This window comes from Neomonachus schauinslandi, chromosome 3 (assembly GCF_002201575.2).
Source record: "Neomonachus schauinslandi chromosome 3, ASM220157v2, whole genome shotgun sequence".
Lineage (NCBI taxonomy): Eukaryota > Metazoa > Chordata > Mammalia > Carnivora > Phocidae > Neomonachus > Neomonachus schauinslandi.
This window is the reverse complement of record NC_058405.1, coordinates 100,032,243-100,049,025: the sequence shown is the minus strand read 5'-3', so window position 1 is coordinate 100,049,025 and position 16,783 is coordinate 100,032,243. Positions and strand designations below refer to the sequence as shown.

The 16,783-nt window shown below is 37.4% G+C and overlaps 1 protein-coding gene across 3 annotated transcripts in view; it reads right to left on the bottom strand.

Annotated features, from left to right (window-relative positions):
* The window catches only part of RAB3GAP1 (RAB3 GTPase activating protein catalytic subunit 1), a 116,828-nt gene that overhangs the window by 64,582 nt on the left and 35,463 nt on the right, over positions 1 to 16,783 (bottom strand). The window lies entirely within an intron of this gene.

The following is a 16,783-nucleotide window of genomic DNA, read 5'->3' as shown; positions in this document are numbered from 1 at the left end:
AAGATAATCACTATTTACCAATTAAATTGGCAAAAAATATAAAATACTGGTAAGATACAGTATTGGCAAGAGTTTGGGACATGCCACAGGTGGTGGTATAAACTTTTAAAACATTTTTGTAGAACAAAAAGGCAGGATATATCAATATTCAAAATTCACAAACTTTGTACTAATTATATTTCTTTTTATCTATTTTACAAAAACATTCATACAAATGCATATCTTGAAGATACTGCGGGTTCAGTTCCAGATCACCACAATAAAGCAAATATCAAAATCAAGCACGTATAAATGATTTTTTTGGTTTCCCAATGCACATAAGTTATTTTTATACTATACTGTAGTCTATTAAATGTGCCAACAGCATCTTGTCAAAAAAAAATGTAAATACCTTAAATAAAAAATACTTTGTTACTAATAAATGCTAACAATCTTCTGAGATTTCAGCAATCACAGATTACAACAATAAATAGAAAAATAATGAAAAAGTTTGAAATACTGCAGGAATTATAAAAATATGACAGAGACCAGAAGTGAATAAATGCTACTAGAAAAACCAACTTGCAGATATACACTTGCTCAACATAGGGTGCTACAAACCTTCAATTTGTAAAAGATCAGTATCTGCAAAATACAATAAAGCAAAGCACAAAAATGAGGTATGCCTTTACGCATAATGATGTTCACTGTAAACAGTTTCACTGTGAAAACTAAAAACAACCTAAATATCCTTTAATGGAAAAAAAATGGGTAAATAATTACAGAACCCTCTCATACTACATGATACTTGTCATTAAAAAAAAAATAAGGTTTTAAAAGAAAAGTTTACTGACATAAAGGCAATCATGAAATGCTAAGACAAATGTATATCAGAAGACACATAGTAAAATCTAGTTTATGAAAAAAAGTCACAAATCAAAAGCACGAAAATACATAAACATATAACTAACATAATCTTAAAATATCCAGATGGACATATCCCATATTTCCCATGATTTCCTGCTTGGCTGTCCAAAATTAATAAGTATGAGATGTTTAAACCCCCTTTTTATATGTGTGTAGAAAGGAAGGGATGGGGAGGAAAGAATAGGAAAAGTGAAGGGGGAGTAGAATGATACGGTAAGTTTCATTAATAAATCTTTATGTATCCTACAATATCTAGTCTAGTAATTTAAATTTATTAGGTGTTCAAGCATACCAACACAAATAAAAATCCCACTATGGCAATTTTTAATAATAGAACTGTTTTATGTTAGATAATCTGTTAGATTACACTTTGTACATGCTAAATACTCAATTTAAATATAAATGTGCCTTAGCATCACATTCTCCAACTGAGAAAGGTAGGACAATCACTCATTTTTATCTATTTTGTCCTAAGATACATTTTTCTTTCTTGCTCCCATAAAGACTGAAAGCAACAACAAATAACCAATATTTGTACCTGTTGTTTATCTTGCATAGGAAAATCATAAAAACACATACCAACTTTGAATGCTACCATTTTACATCTCCTACATGTAGAGTTTCTTTCTTAATTTAGAAAGAAATATATTCAGGGGCGCCTGGGTGGCTCAATCAGTTAAGCGTCCAACTCTTACTTTTGGCTCAGGTCATGATCTCAGGGTTGTGAGACTGAGACTCATGTGAGGCTCTGCACTGGGTGTGGAGCCTACTTAAGATTCTCTCTCCCTCTCCCTCTGCCCCTCCCCACTCCAGAAAGAAAGAAAGAATATATTCAGAGCCTCTTTGAATAGTGTAAAGAATATATGCATAAAATACTGGATCACCAAAAACAGTAATGATAAATAAAAAACTTTCTTGGACATATTTATACCTAGCATGTACAATATACCTGAGAAAATGTAAGTGTTCAATAAGCAATTTCTTTTTTCAATTTCATCCTCCCAGACACCTTTGGATATTGCAAACTGTACCTTTAATTTATAAATCTATTCAGATTAATTCTGGTAAAATCTAGCAATTTTACACAGCATAGCTCCATTTCCTCCCCTATTCCTTTGTACAATACTGTCATATACATTACATTTACCTACGTTATAAACCCAACAGTACAGCGTTATAATTATTGCTTAAGCAATATTAGGGGCTTTTTTAATTAAGAGAACATCCCTTTTGTATGTACTAGAGTACTTCCAATGCTCTTCATTCCTCCTATGGATCCAATTATCATATCTTTCTTTTAATACTGCCTATAAGGTAGGTCTCCAGGCAATGAATTCTCTTTGTTTATGTAATGGTGTTATTTCATCTTTATTTTTTTGAAAGATAGTTGTGCTGGATACAGAATTCTAGGCTGGCAGTTTTTTTTTTTTTCTTTCAACACTCAATATCTCATTGCACTGCCCTCTGGCCTCCAATGTTTTTGTCAGCAAATAGTATTGTTCTTTTGTACATGACAAGTCATTTTTCTCTTGCTGCTTTCAAAATTCTCTTTGCTTTGGGTTTCAGCAAGTTGATGATAATGTGTCTAGATTTGGTTCAGAGTCCTGGGTCCATAAATATTTTTTCATTGAATCTAAGAAGTTTTCAGCCATTATTTCTTTGAGTATTTCCTCCCCCTGCCCTTTCCTTCTCTTCATCTGGGACACCCATTATTACATGTATGCTTTGTAACACCTGACACTGAACCACAGATCTACTAAGTGCTGTTCATTTTTCTCTATTCTTTTTTCTTTCTTTCTTTGGATTGGATAATTTCTATTAATCTTTCAAATCCATCAACTCTTTCTTCTGACATTTCAGATCTGCTTTGGAGCTCATCTGGTGAAAGTTTATTTCAGTTATACTTTTAAACTCTAACATTTCCATCTGGTTCTTCATTATAATTTCTGTTTCTTGAGACTGCCTATTTGACGCATTGGTAGCATATTTTTAATTCTCTGAATATACTTCAATTTTTTTAAACATACTTATAACTGTGGCAGGATACAAAATCAACGCACAGAAATCAGATGCATTTCTATACACCAACAATGAGACAGATGAAAGAGAAATTAAGGAGTCGATCCCATTTACAATTGCACCAAAAAACGTAAGATAGCTAGGAATAAATCTAACCAAAGAGGCAAAGGATCTGTACTCAGAAAACTATAGAATACTCATGAAACAAATTGAGGAAGACACAAAGAAATGGAAAAACATTCCATGCTCATAGATTGGAAGAACAAATATTGTGAAAATGTCTATGCTATCTAGAGCAATCTACACATTCAATGCAATCCCTATCAAAATACCATCCACTTTTTTCACAAAAATTGAACAAATAATCCTAAAATTTGTATGGAACCAGAAAAGACCCCGCATAGCCAGAGGAATGTTGAAAAAGAAAAGCAAAGCTGGTGGCATCACAATTCCGGACTTCAAGCTCTATTACAAAGCTGTCATCATCAAGACAGTATGGCACTGGCACAAAAACAGACACACAGATCAATGGAACAGAATGGAGAATTCAGAAATGGACTCTCAACTCTATGGCCAACTAATCTTCGACAAAGCAGAAAAGAATATCAAGTGGAAAAAAGACAGTCTCTTCAACAAATGGTGTTGGGAAAATTGGACAGCCACATGCAGAAGAATGAAACTGGACCATTTCCTTACACCACACATAAAACAGACTCAAAATGGATGAAAGACCTAAATGTGAGAGAGGAATCCATCAAAATCCTTGAGGAGAACACAGGCTGCAACCTCCTCGACCTCAGCCAAAGCAACTTCTTCCTAGAAACATGCCGAAGGCAAGGGAAGCAAGGGCAAAAATGAACTATTGGGACTTCAGCAAGATAAAAAGCTTTTGCACAGCAAAGGAAACAGTCAACAAAACCAAAAGACAACCAACAGAATGGAGAAGATATTTGCAAATGACATATCAGATAAAGGGCTAGTATCCAAAATCTATAAAGAACTTATTAAACTCAACAAATAAGGAACAAATAATCCAATCAAGAAATGGGCAGAAGACATGAACAGACATTTCTGCAAAGACATCCAAATGGCCAACAGACACATGAAAAAGTGCTCAACATCACTCGGCATCAGGGAAATCAAAATCAAAATCTCAATGAGACACCACCTCACACCAGTCAGAATGGCTAAAATGAACAAGTCAGGAAACGACAGATGTTGGCGAGAATGTGGAGAAAGGGGAACCCTCCTACACTGTTGGTGGGAATGCAAGCTGGTGCACCACTCTGGAAAACGGTATGGAGGTTCCTCAAAAAGTTGAAAATAGAGCTATCCTACGACCCAGCAATTGCACTATTGGGTATTTATCCCAAAGATACAAATGTAGTAATCCAAAGGGTACGTGCACCCCAATGTTTATAGCAGCAATGTCCACAATAGCCAAATAATGGAAAAAGCCTAGATGTCCATCGACAGATGAATAGATAAAGAAGATGTGGTGTATATATATACAATGGAATATTATGCAGCCATCAAAAAAATGAAATCTTACCATTTGCAATGAGGTGGATGGAACTAAAGGGTATTATGCTAAGTGAAACAAGTCAATCAGAGAAAGACAAGTATCATATGATCTCACTGATATGAGGAATTTGAGAAATAAGACAGAGGATCATAGGAGAAGGGAGGGAAAAATGAAACAAGACAAACCCAGAGAGGGAGACAAACCATAAGTAACTCTTAATTTCAGGAAAACAAACTGAGGGTTGCTGGAGTGGAGGGGGTTGGGAGGGATGCGGTGGCTGGGTGATGGACATTGGGGAGGGTATGGACATTGGAGAGGGTATGTGCTATGGTGAGCGCTGTGAATGGTGTAAGACTGATGAATCACAGACCTGTACCCCTGAAACAAATAATACATTATATGTTAATTAAAAAAAAGAAAACTACATTTAGATAATAAAAACCAAGTTTAACTTTTCTGAGGGTTCTTTGCTTATATTTAGTAACTTGTCCAGATTTACACTGTACAATCTGTCTTTCCCAAGACATTCAACTACTGAAGTCTTTATTCAACCATTTTATTCTTCTTAGCTGGCTTCCTAGGGGCTACCCACTGTCAATACAGCTTTGTGATAAGCCAGTAATTGGGGTAAAGAATATGCTCAAACACCTGAGCCCATGAGACCTGCTGACTGATCTGCTGGGAGGGGGTGCGGGTGCATTTAAAGATGCAACCAGTTCTGAAGTTTGGGCTCTCTTACATCTTCCCTGCGCACATGTAGTTTTCCTATGATACAGGGATGCGTAAAAAATGTATACAACTCTTCTATGGCTCTCATACATATATTATGTCCCTATTAAATTTCTGACTAACCCACCAATTGCCTTGAACTAGAACTACAATCTTGGCCTAGTTCAGATACAACTTTTCCTTATCCATTCTCAATCAAGTCTACTACTCTTAGATGGCAGAGCTACAGGTTTTTGCCCTCCACTCATATCAAGTCTGCTCATCTGCCAACAGAACTAGTGGTTTTCATGACCAGCCTAGACTGGAAAGCCACAGTTCTCACCAACATAGATTGGGGAGGGGAGGAGCAGTAGTAACAGTTACAGGCAAAATGGCCAGAGAATCCATCTATCTTAAATGAAACACCAGTAATTTTTCAAAAATCAATGTTTCGTGGGGCGCCTGGGTGGCTCAGTCGTTAAGCGTCTGCCTTTGGCTCAGGTCATGATCCCAGGGTCCTGGGATAGGGCCCCACATCGGGCTCCCTGCTCAGCGGGAAGCCTGCTTCTCCCTCTCCCTCTCCCACTCCCCCTGCTTGTATTCCCTCTCTCGCTGTCAGATAAATAAAATCTTTAAAAATAAATAAATAAATAAATAAAATAAATGCTTCTTAATTTGTTGTCTGCTTTTGGGTAATTTCCAGTACCCTAAAATTGTTGTTTTGCAATTTTTTCCAGTTTCATACCTTTTTTTTTTTTTGCAGAGGAGGAACTGCCAACTGTGTTATGTCACCAAAACTAGAAGTCTTCTGAACATTTCTGCTTTTGAAAGAGTAAGAACATCTTACAGGTCCTTAGAGCTATTCTAAAATACTATTCTCTCAAAACTATCAGGTCCTTTTGCACATATCTCTTTCTACGGCTATCTAAAAAATGCATTAAAATCAAAAAATATATATTTTAAAAGCCATCATAATTATTCAACTACACAATTTACAGGATTGTGGGCCATTTCTTTATGTTGTTCCTGCTATTCCCTTAAAGTGTGGTTGAGCTGAAGGTCCAGAGACTAGGCTGAACAAAGGCAAAACCACAGAGACAAAAATCATGAGTTAAACCCAGCTGTACTTTCAGTGTATTTTTCCAATCTCTGTAGAGCCTCCCTCCCAGGCATATAGCATTTATGCCCTTATTTTTTGTGTTGTTTTCATACTGCTGCTCTAACAAATTACCACAAAATTGGTAGCTTAAACCAAATTTATTATCTTACAGTGCTATAGGTCAGAGGTCTAACAAAAGTCTTACCATGCTAAAATCAACTTGTCAGCAAGGTTGTGCTCCTTTTGGAAGTTTCACAAGCAGGAATTCATTCCTTCCCTTTCCCAGTTTCTAGAGGCTCCCCTCATTCCTTAGTTCCTGGCTACCTTCTTCAAATCCAACAACAGTAGGCCAATTTCTCATATTACACCACTCAGACACTGACTCTCTTCTGCCTTTTCTCCACTTTAAAAAATTCTTACGGAGCGCCTGGCTGGCTCAGTCAATTGAGCACCCAACTCTTGAGTCAGATTTTTGATTTTGGCTCAGGTCTTGAGCTCAGAGTCATGCGAGCCCCGTGTTGGGCTCCACACTGGGGGTGGAGCCTGCTTAAGATTCTCTCTCTCCCTCTGCCGCTATGACCCCGCCCAAGCTCCAGCATACACAGTCTCTCTCTAAAACAAAAAAACAAAAAAAGAACTCTTGTGATTACACTGGGCCCACCCAGATAATCCAGGATAAATCTCCCAATCTTTTTTTTTTTTTAAAGATTTTATTTAGTCATTTGACACAGAGAGACACAGCGAGAGAGGGAACACAGCAGGGGGGATGGGGGAGGGAGAAGCAGGCTTCCCGCCGAACAGGGAGCCCGATGCGGGGCTCGATCCCAGGACCCTGGGATCACGACCTGAGCCGAAGGCAGACGCTTAACGACTGAGCCACCCAGGCACCCCTAAATCTCCCAATCTTAAAGTCAGTTAATTAACAACCCTAATTCCATCTGCTCCCTTAATCCCTTCTGGCCATGTAACCTAAATTCACAGGTTTTAAGATGTGGGCAGGTTTGGATTGTAGAGAGGTTCATTATCCTGCCTACCATTCATTCTTATCAAAACCTCTGCTCAAGAAAGTCAATTACCATATGGTTTCACTAATTTGTGGAACATAAGGAATAGCATGGAGGGCATTAGGAGATGGAAGGGAAAAATGAAGGGGGGGAAATTGGAAGGGGAGACGAACCATGACAGACTATGGAGTCCGAGAAACAAACGGAGGGTTTTAGTGGGGGGAGGGATGGGTTAGCACAGTGATGGGTATTCAGGAGGGCACATATTGCATGGACCAATGAGTGTTATATGCAAACAATGAATCATGGAACACTACATGAAAAACTAATGATGTACTGTATGGTGATAACATAATAAAATAAATAAAAATAAAACCTCTGCTCAGTAAAGATCTCACAAATTTACATTTGGGCATAAATGTCTCCTAGGTTAATGTCTATATCTTTTCCAGGGCTACTTATTTTATAAGGAGTAACAATCAAGGGAATAAATCTCTACTTATGGTTTCAGGAATCTGCCATTAGAAAATAAAGGATACGTATATAAGGAGAGAGAGAGAAGTATCCAACAAATCACATCATTAACATCAATTATCTTGCCTAGACCATAAAAACTGATCATGCCCACATATCTTTTAACGACCAGTTTTATAAAATACCCTTAAAAAAGTTAAACAGGCTTAGAGCTTATCTGGCAGGTGCTTAATATAAAAAGTGAAACTACAAGATTTCAAAATAGATGTAGATAAAAGAACTATCAAAACTGAACATTGCCATAAATGCCAAAATTCTATTTCCTAAAGTTTGGTTTGAAAATATAAGTTTTGTTTTTTTGAAAGATTTTTTTATATATTCATTTGAGAGAGAAAGAAAGAGCAATCAAGAGCACGAGCGGGGGGGAGGATCAGAGGGAGAAGTAGGAGCAGACTCCCTGCTGAGCAGGGAAGCCCAATGGGAGGCTTTATCCCAGGACCCCAGGATCATGACCTGAGCCAAAGGCAACCACTTAACCAACTAAGCCACCTAGGTGCCCCGAAAATATAAGTTAATCATACATTAATTTTATCTCATTCCGACAGGGTCAACCTATGCTAATTGTATATGTTTGGTATAAATGAATATTTTGCATAATAGTTATCAAATTTTCAATGTCATTGTTTTAGTATTTAATTTTTAAAAAAGTAAATATTTATAGATGAACACTTAAGTGTATGTTATTCTTCAGGTGCTAAGAAGCATGACAAGTAATTTATAACTTTGAAAAATGTAAAATTTAAGTTTGTAACAATTATAGTTTTAAAATTCTATTTAAAAAACAAGTATAAGAACATTATGGGAGCACCTGGGTGGCTCAAGTCATTTAAGTGTCTGCCTTCAGCTCAGGTCATGATCCCAGGGTCATGGATCAAGCCTCACATTGGCTGCCTCTCCCTCTCCCACTTCTGTTTGTGCTCTCTCTCTGTCAAATAAATAAATAAAATCTTTAAAAAAAATTATTAAAAAAAAAAAAAGAACATTATGAAATCTTAAGATGCCCAGTTCACATTAGGCCCAAAATACACAGATACCCTCTCATCTTCTGTCATTCTCAACCCTCTGCTGCTATACTCCATGCTTATCAAACTACTTGCATGTTTAAAATTCTTAACTTAAGCATTAACATCGCTACTAATGCTCTTGTTCTGCCTTGAATATCTTTTTACCTAACTTCACCTGGCTTATTCTTACTTGTCTCTCAGGATTGAAGTGAGGTAATGCCTCCTCTGAAAACAATTTCCTGGCTTGGTCTCTATTAAAGAGACACCTCCTGTGAGTTTGCATCAAGCCCTGTGCTGTCTTCCATGAGAGCATTTATCAATAGTGCTGCCACTGTTCCCTTATGTAGCCCCCTACTAATCCCAAAGCTTACTGAGCCAGGGATCATATTTTATCCTTGGTATCTCAGTATCTCACTCACAGTAAATGTTTAAAAATTGTTTGCGGGGCGCCTGGGTGGCTCAGTCGTTAAGCGTCTGCCTTCGGCTCACGTCATGATCCCAGGGTCCTGGGATCGAGCCCCGCATCGGGCTCCCCGCTCTGTGGGAAGCCTGCTTCTCCCTCTCCAACTCCCCCTGCTTGTGTGCCCTCTCTCGCTCTGTCAAACGACTAAATAAAATCTTTAAAAAAAATAAAAAATAAAAATAATGTTTGCTGGAAAAAAGAAAACACATATACCTTTAATATGGTTAATTGTCAAAAGTTTGATTGCTGGCCTTCTAATCTTTAAGAAAGATCAAATTTAAAAAAATGAAAGCAGGGGCGCCTGGGTGGCTCAGATGGTTAAGCGTCTACCTTCAGCTCAGGTCATGATCTCAGAGTCCTGGGATCGAGTCCCGCATCGGACTCCCTGCTCCTTGGGAGCCTGCTTCTCCCTCTGCCTCTCTCTCTCTTTCTCTGTATCTCATGAATAAATAAATAAAATCTTTAAAAAAAAATGAAAGCAAAGTGGCAGACTGGCATGACACAGACCCCCCCCCCAAAACAAACCAAAACACTTTATAAAATATGACAATGTTTTAAAATACATAGCTGAGGGGCGCCTGGGTGGCTCAGTTGGTTAAGCGACTGCCTTCGGCTCAGGTCATGATCCTGGAGTCCCGGGATCGAGTCCCACGTCGGGCTCCCTGCTCAGCAGGGAGTCTGCTTCTCCCTCTGACCCTCCCCCCTCTCATGCTCTCTCTCTCATTCTCTCTCTCTCTCTCAATTAAATAAATAAAATCTTTAAAAAAAATAAAATAAAATAAAATAAAATACATAGCTGAACTTCAAAGAAAAAAAAGGAGATAAAAAGGGTGACAGAAACAAAGAGGGAACTGAAAGGCAAAAGTAAGCACACAAGGTGACTCTGAAGAAACCCAAGATTTATCAACTCTGGATTATAGGTCCTAATAGCTAGGAACTGGGGATTGGGATTTTACAGGATAAGCCTTTTAGCTGCTAAAAGCCTGCTAATGTGACTCACAGAGATGTGTGCAAAATTGACCATGCTCTGATAGATTCAAGAAACTAAGAATTGTAAAAGAAAAGTCTGCTTATGTCTGCAAATACCATGTATTTTAGCCTAGCAGTGATAATGTGAATTATATAACTCTGAGATTGATAAGGTATAGCTAGCCCAGGGGAGGTGGTCTCTGGCATGTATCCAGACAAGGCTATGTCCAAAATTATCCCAGCTTCATAGTAATCATAAATAAAGTGAGATCTGGAAACTATGATTCCTGAGGGACGGGAAACAAAAGCAAAAATGAAACAAAAGCAAAAAGGGACTTCATCAAGTGAAAGATTCCGCACAGTGAAGGAAACAATCAACAAAACTAAAAAGCAACCTTCAGAATGGGAGAAGATATTTGCAAATGACATATGTGATAAAGGGTTAGTATCCAAAATCTATAAAGAACTTATCAAACTCAACACCCAAAAAACAAATAATCTTCTTCGTAAGATAGGTCTGAGAAGGGGCGCCTGGGTGGCTCAGTCGGTTAAGTGTCTGCCTTAGGCTCAAGTCATGATCCCAGGGTCCTGGAGTTGAGCCCCGTATCTGGGTTCCCTGCTCATCGGGGAGCCTGCTTCTCCCTCTGCTGCTCCCCCTGCTTGTGCTCTCTCTCTCGCTGTCTCTCTCTCAAATAAACAAATAAAATCTTAAAAAAGAAAAACTGACATCCCAATTCCTACATTAAAAAAAAAAGAAAGGAAACGGCAGAGGACATGAATAGACATTTTTCCAAAGAGGACATACAAATGTCTAACAGACACATGAAAAGATGCTCAACATCACTCATCATCAGAGAAATACAAATCAAAACTACAATGAGTTATCACCTCACACCTGTCCAAATGGCTAAAATTAACAGCACACAAAATAACAGATGTTGGCAAGGATGTGGAGAAAGAAGAACCCACTTACACTGTTGGCAGGAATGCAAACTGATACAGTCACTCTGGAAAACAGTACGGAGGTTCCTCAAAAAGTTAAAAACAGAACTACACTACAGTCCAGCAACTGCACTACTAGGTATTTACCCAATTCGAAGGGACACATGAATCCAGGTGTTTACAGCAGCATTATCAATAACAATAGCCAAATTATGGACAGAGCCCAAATGTCCACTGATTGATGAATGGATAAAGAAGTTGTAGTATAGGGGCGCCTGGGTGGCTCAGTTGGTTAAGCATCTGCCTTCAGCTCAGGTCAAGTTCCCAGGGTCCTGGGATCAAGTCCTTGCTCAGCAGGGAGCCTGCTTCTCCCTCTCCCTCTGCCTGCCTCTCTCTCTCTCTGTCAAATAAGTAAATATTTTTTTAAAAAGTTGTGACACTGTAAGTGTCAGTGACAGTGTAAGACACTGATAAAAGAAATCAAAGAAGATGTAACCTGGTGAGACCATGTTCATAAAATGAAAGATTCTGCATAGCAAAGATACCAATTCTCCCTAAACTATCTAGAGATTTAAGGCAATTACAATGAAAATTCCAGCAGGACTTTTTGTAGATATAAATAAAACAATTCTAAAATGTAAATGGAAAAGCAAAGGAGCTAGAAAAGTCAACACAACTGTGAAAAGGAGAAACAGAGTTGGAGGAATCACACCACCTAAATTAAAGACTTATAAAACTATAGGAACCAAGAGCATCTAGACATATACCCACACAAATATGGCCAAGTGATTTTTGACAAAAGCATAAAAGTCAGTCAATGGAGAAAGGAAGCTCTTTTCAACAAATGATGCTGGAACAACTGAACATTCATTTGCAAAAAAGAACCCTGACCCAAAACTCTTATACAAAAAAATTAACTTGAAATAGATAACAGATCTACATACAAAATGTAAAACTTTTAGAATAAAACACAGAATTAGCCATATGATCAAAGTTAACTAGTGATTAAGTCATGTTGATAACATGACCTTCTGATATGTGATGAAAAAGGCAATTAATTCACCTCAATGGTATTCTTTCCAAAATCCCACAACTCAACTATTATCAAAAGCAAAACAGAGACAAACCCAAATTGAACGACATTCTACAAAATACCTGATTCGACCTCCTCAAAACTGTTAAGGCGATGAAAAATAAGGAAAGACTGAGAAACTTTCAAAGACCAGAGACTAAACAAACCAAAAAGACATGATGACTAAATGCTTGGATCCTAAAACAGAAAATAGACTTTAATGGAAAAACTAGTTAAAAGTTAAGCTAATAACAAGGGACCAATGTTGGTTTCGCAGTTTTGACACATATATCATGGTAATATAAGCTGCTAACAGCAGGGAGAGTTGGGTGAGGATAATATACTAGAACATACTGGACTATCTTTGCAACTTTCTATAAATGTAAAATAAACCAAAAATTTTTTTAAGTTTATTTTTAAAACATATGAGAAAGCTCTGGGACCCGGTGCAAAGAGTTCTTAGACATGGCACCAAAACATGACCCATAAAGTAAAAAATTAATAAACTGACAGGACAACACACCTATTACAATGGCTAAAATAAAAAATACTAGCACCAAGTGCTGATGAGTACAAACAGCAACTGGAACTCTTATACATTGTTGGTGAAATGTAAAATGGTTCAGTCACTCAAGAAATCAGTTTGGGGGGCGCCTGGGTGGCTCAGTCGGTTAAGCATCTGCCTTCAGCTCAGGTCATGATCGTGGAGTCCCAGGATCGAGGCCCACATCAGGCTCCCTGCTCAGCGAGGAGTCTGCTTCTCCCTCTGACCCTCCCCCCTCTCATGCTCTCTCTCTCTTATTCTCTCTCTCTCAATTAAATAAATAAAAAATCTTAAAAAAAAAAAAAGAAATCAGTTTGGCCATTTTTTTTTAATTAAGTTTTTAATTCCAGTATAGTTAACATACAATGTTACACTAGTTTTAGGTGTACAATACAGTGACTCAACAATTCCATACAACACCCAGGGCTCATCATGACAAATGCACTCCTGAATCCCCATCATCTATTTCATCCAATCCCCCCACCCACCTCCCCTCTGATAATCATCAGTTTGTTCTCTATAATTAAGTTTGTTTCTTAGTCTTTTTTTTTCCTTTTGCTTGTTTGTTTCTTAAATTCTACATGAGTGAAGTTATGTGGTATTTCTTTCTGACTTATTTCACTTAGCACTATAACCTCTAGCTCCATCCATGATGTTGCAAATGGCAAGATTTCATTTTTTTATGGCTGAATAATATTCCTGTGTGCATGCACACACACACCATATCTTTTTTATCCATTCATCTATCATTGGACACACTTGGGCTGCTTCCCCATCTTGGCTATTGTAAATAATGCTGCTATAAACATAGGGATCCATGTATCCCTTTGAGTAAGTGTTTTCATATTTTGGGGGTAAATACCAGGACTGCGATTACTGGATCATAGGGTAGTTCTACTTTTAACTTTTTGAGGAGCCTCCATACTATTCTTCCCAATGCCTGCACCAGTTTGCATTCCCACCAACAGTGCAAAAGGGATCCTTTTTCTCCACATCCTCACCAACACTTACTGTTTCTTGTGTTTTTTACTTCAGCCATTCTGACAGGTGTAAGCTGGTATCTCACTGTAATTTTGATTTGCATTTCCTTGATGATGACCAATGTTGAACATCTTTTCACATGTCTGTTTGGCCATCTGGATGTCTTTTTTGAAGAAATGTCTGTTCAGGCTTGCCCATTTTTTAATTGGGTTATTTGTTTTTTGGGTGTTGAGTTGTATCAGTTCTTTATATATTTTGGATACTAACCCTTTATGGGATAGGTCACTTGCAAATAGCTTTTCCCAATCAGTAGGCTGCCTTTTAGTTTTGTTGACTGTTTCCCTCATTGTGCGGAAGCTTTATATTCTGATGCAGTCACAATAATATATTTTGGCCATTTTTTATAAAGTTAAAAATAAACACTTACCATATGACTAGCAATCTCAACCTAGGTATTTAGCCCAGTGAACTAAAAATGTACTTTCACACAAAAATCTGTTCACATATATTTATAAAAGCTCTATTCATAAATGACCAACCTAGAAACCTTAACATCCTTCAACAAGTGAATGAATAAACAAACTGTGATATACCCTCACAAAATACCACTCAGCAATAAAAAGGAACAAGCTACTGATACAGAATTACTTAAAAAGATCTTGAAAGCATTACATTGAAAGAAGTTAGTCTCAAACAGTTACTATATGATTCTATCTCTATGACATTCTTAAAAGGACAAAGCTATCAAAACTAAAAATATATCAGTAATTGCCAGAAATAATAATGGACAAGAAGTTTTTTGGGAGGTTACACAATTGTTGTATATCCTGATTATGGTAGGAGTTTTAAAAAACCTATATATATGTGTTGAAGTTCAGTGAACTATTCATTAAAAGTAAGTCAATTTTACTATATGCTAATTTTTAAAATAAAAAATTTTTTAAGTAAATGTAAAGGTTAAAAAAACTACTAACAAGTGATTTTCATTAATATAAAGAAATATATCACTAACAAGTACTTCATTAATACACAGAAAGGTTTTGCTTATTTACTCAACAAGTATTTTTAAACTATGGACAATGTGTCAAACCCAGTTTTAGGAAATAAATATTAAAAAGCTGAACAGAACGAATATGTTTTGTCTGTGGAATGGACATGAATTGGGGGAGACTAGATGTCAGACTGTAGTGGGTTACATAGTGTTCCCTATGTTCCCAACATTCATGTCTATCTAGAAGATTTAAAAAAAAAAAAAAGCTGAACAGAAATTATATAACAGCATTCAGAGTTTGATAAACATACTATGTACCATTATCTTACTAAATCCTCACAATTACTCTTAAAGGTGCATATTATTTATTATTGTCTTTATCAACGTAGAAACCAACTCAGAGAAATTAAGTAATTTGCCCAAAGTTAACAGTAAGTATTTGAGCTAGAAATTAAACATAAGTGTGTCTAATTCAGTGTCTGGCCAAACAGTAGATATTCAGTTAATGTTGAATGAATGAATACATGCAAACTCATGCTCTATGATATCGTGCTGCTTTCTGATGTATTCTGTCATTTTAAATGTATATATTCACATTTTAAAAGATCAGAAGAGAATCTGAATTAAATTAAATGGCAATGTACTCAATTCTCTTATATTTGTTTAAGTTGTTTAAGTTCACAGTTCTTAAAAGATCACACTAAAATGACAGGCATACCCAGTTTATTTGCATTTGCAATTAGTTTTAGTGTGCTACAGTCTACTTGTTATAGCAATCACACTAGAATGAAGAAAAAAGAAGCAAAGGTATCATTTTTTCCTTTCTTAGAAATTCTTTAATAAAAAATCAAGGGGTGCCTGGGTGGCTCGGCTGGTTAAGCAACCGACTCTTGATTTCAGCTCAGGTCATGATCTCAGGGGCATCGGGCTCCTTGCTTAGCATGGAGTCTGCTTGAGGGTTCTCTCTCTCCCCCCGCCTCTGCCCCTCCCCCCACTTGCACACACATTCTCTCTCAATAAATCTAAAAAAAAAAAAGAGAGAGACCAACTCACACCAACACACTAATGTAAAACCAGTAAAAAAATTTATTTTAACTAGGTCTCCTTTCTTGACCATATACTCACACTGGAGACGTTTTGGTGGTGGTATGCTTCAACACCACCCCTACCAAAATAAGATAAAGACCTTTTAAGTGTGATGTACCTCTTATATTAATTTATCACATTTATAGTTTAGATATAAGTGAGTTATGATGTTATCATGTAACTGATATCAACATTTTATCTCAAGTCAATTTCCAACAATAAATACTAAGTTTTCTATGATATGTAAATGTTCTATGCTAGTCATCAGAATTATAGTTAGGCTCTACCCTAGATTATGAAATATATTGTGCAGAAAGAGTTAACAGCAGGCCTGTGACTACTATCCTTAGAATGGCCTGCATGTAAGGCTGACCTTCAGCAGGCTTCTAGGAATTTGGATTTGGAGAGGGTTCTCAAAAAAACCCTCCAAGAAGAGTTACAACGCTTGGGCGCCTGGGTGGCTCAGTCGTTAAGCATCTGCCTTCGGCTCAGGTCATGATCCCAGGGTCCGGGGATCAAGCCCCGCATCGGGCTCCCTGCTCCGCGGGAAGCCTGCTTCTTCCTCTCCCACTCCCCCTGCTTGTGTTCCCTCTCTCGCTGTGTCTCTGTCAAATAAATAAATAAAATCTTAAAAAAAAAAAAAAGTTACTGTGCTTAAACTGTTTGTACAAACAATGTGGTTTATGCTAAAAACCTGCTCTCCTTCTGGGAGTCTGAAATTTTGTTAGGTACCAGTCAGAGGCAGTGCCAGCCCCCAAATATAAACCCTGAGAGCTGAGCCTCTAAACAAGCTTCCCTGGTAGAAAACATTTCATACATGTTATCACAACTTGTTGCTAAGGAAATTAAGTATGTTCTGTGTGACTCCATTAGCAAAGCACTCAAACACGAGTTCCTCCAAACTTTGCCTCAGGCACCTCTTTTCCCTGTGTTGAT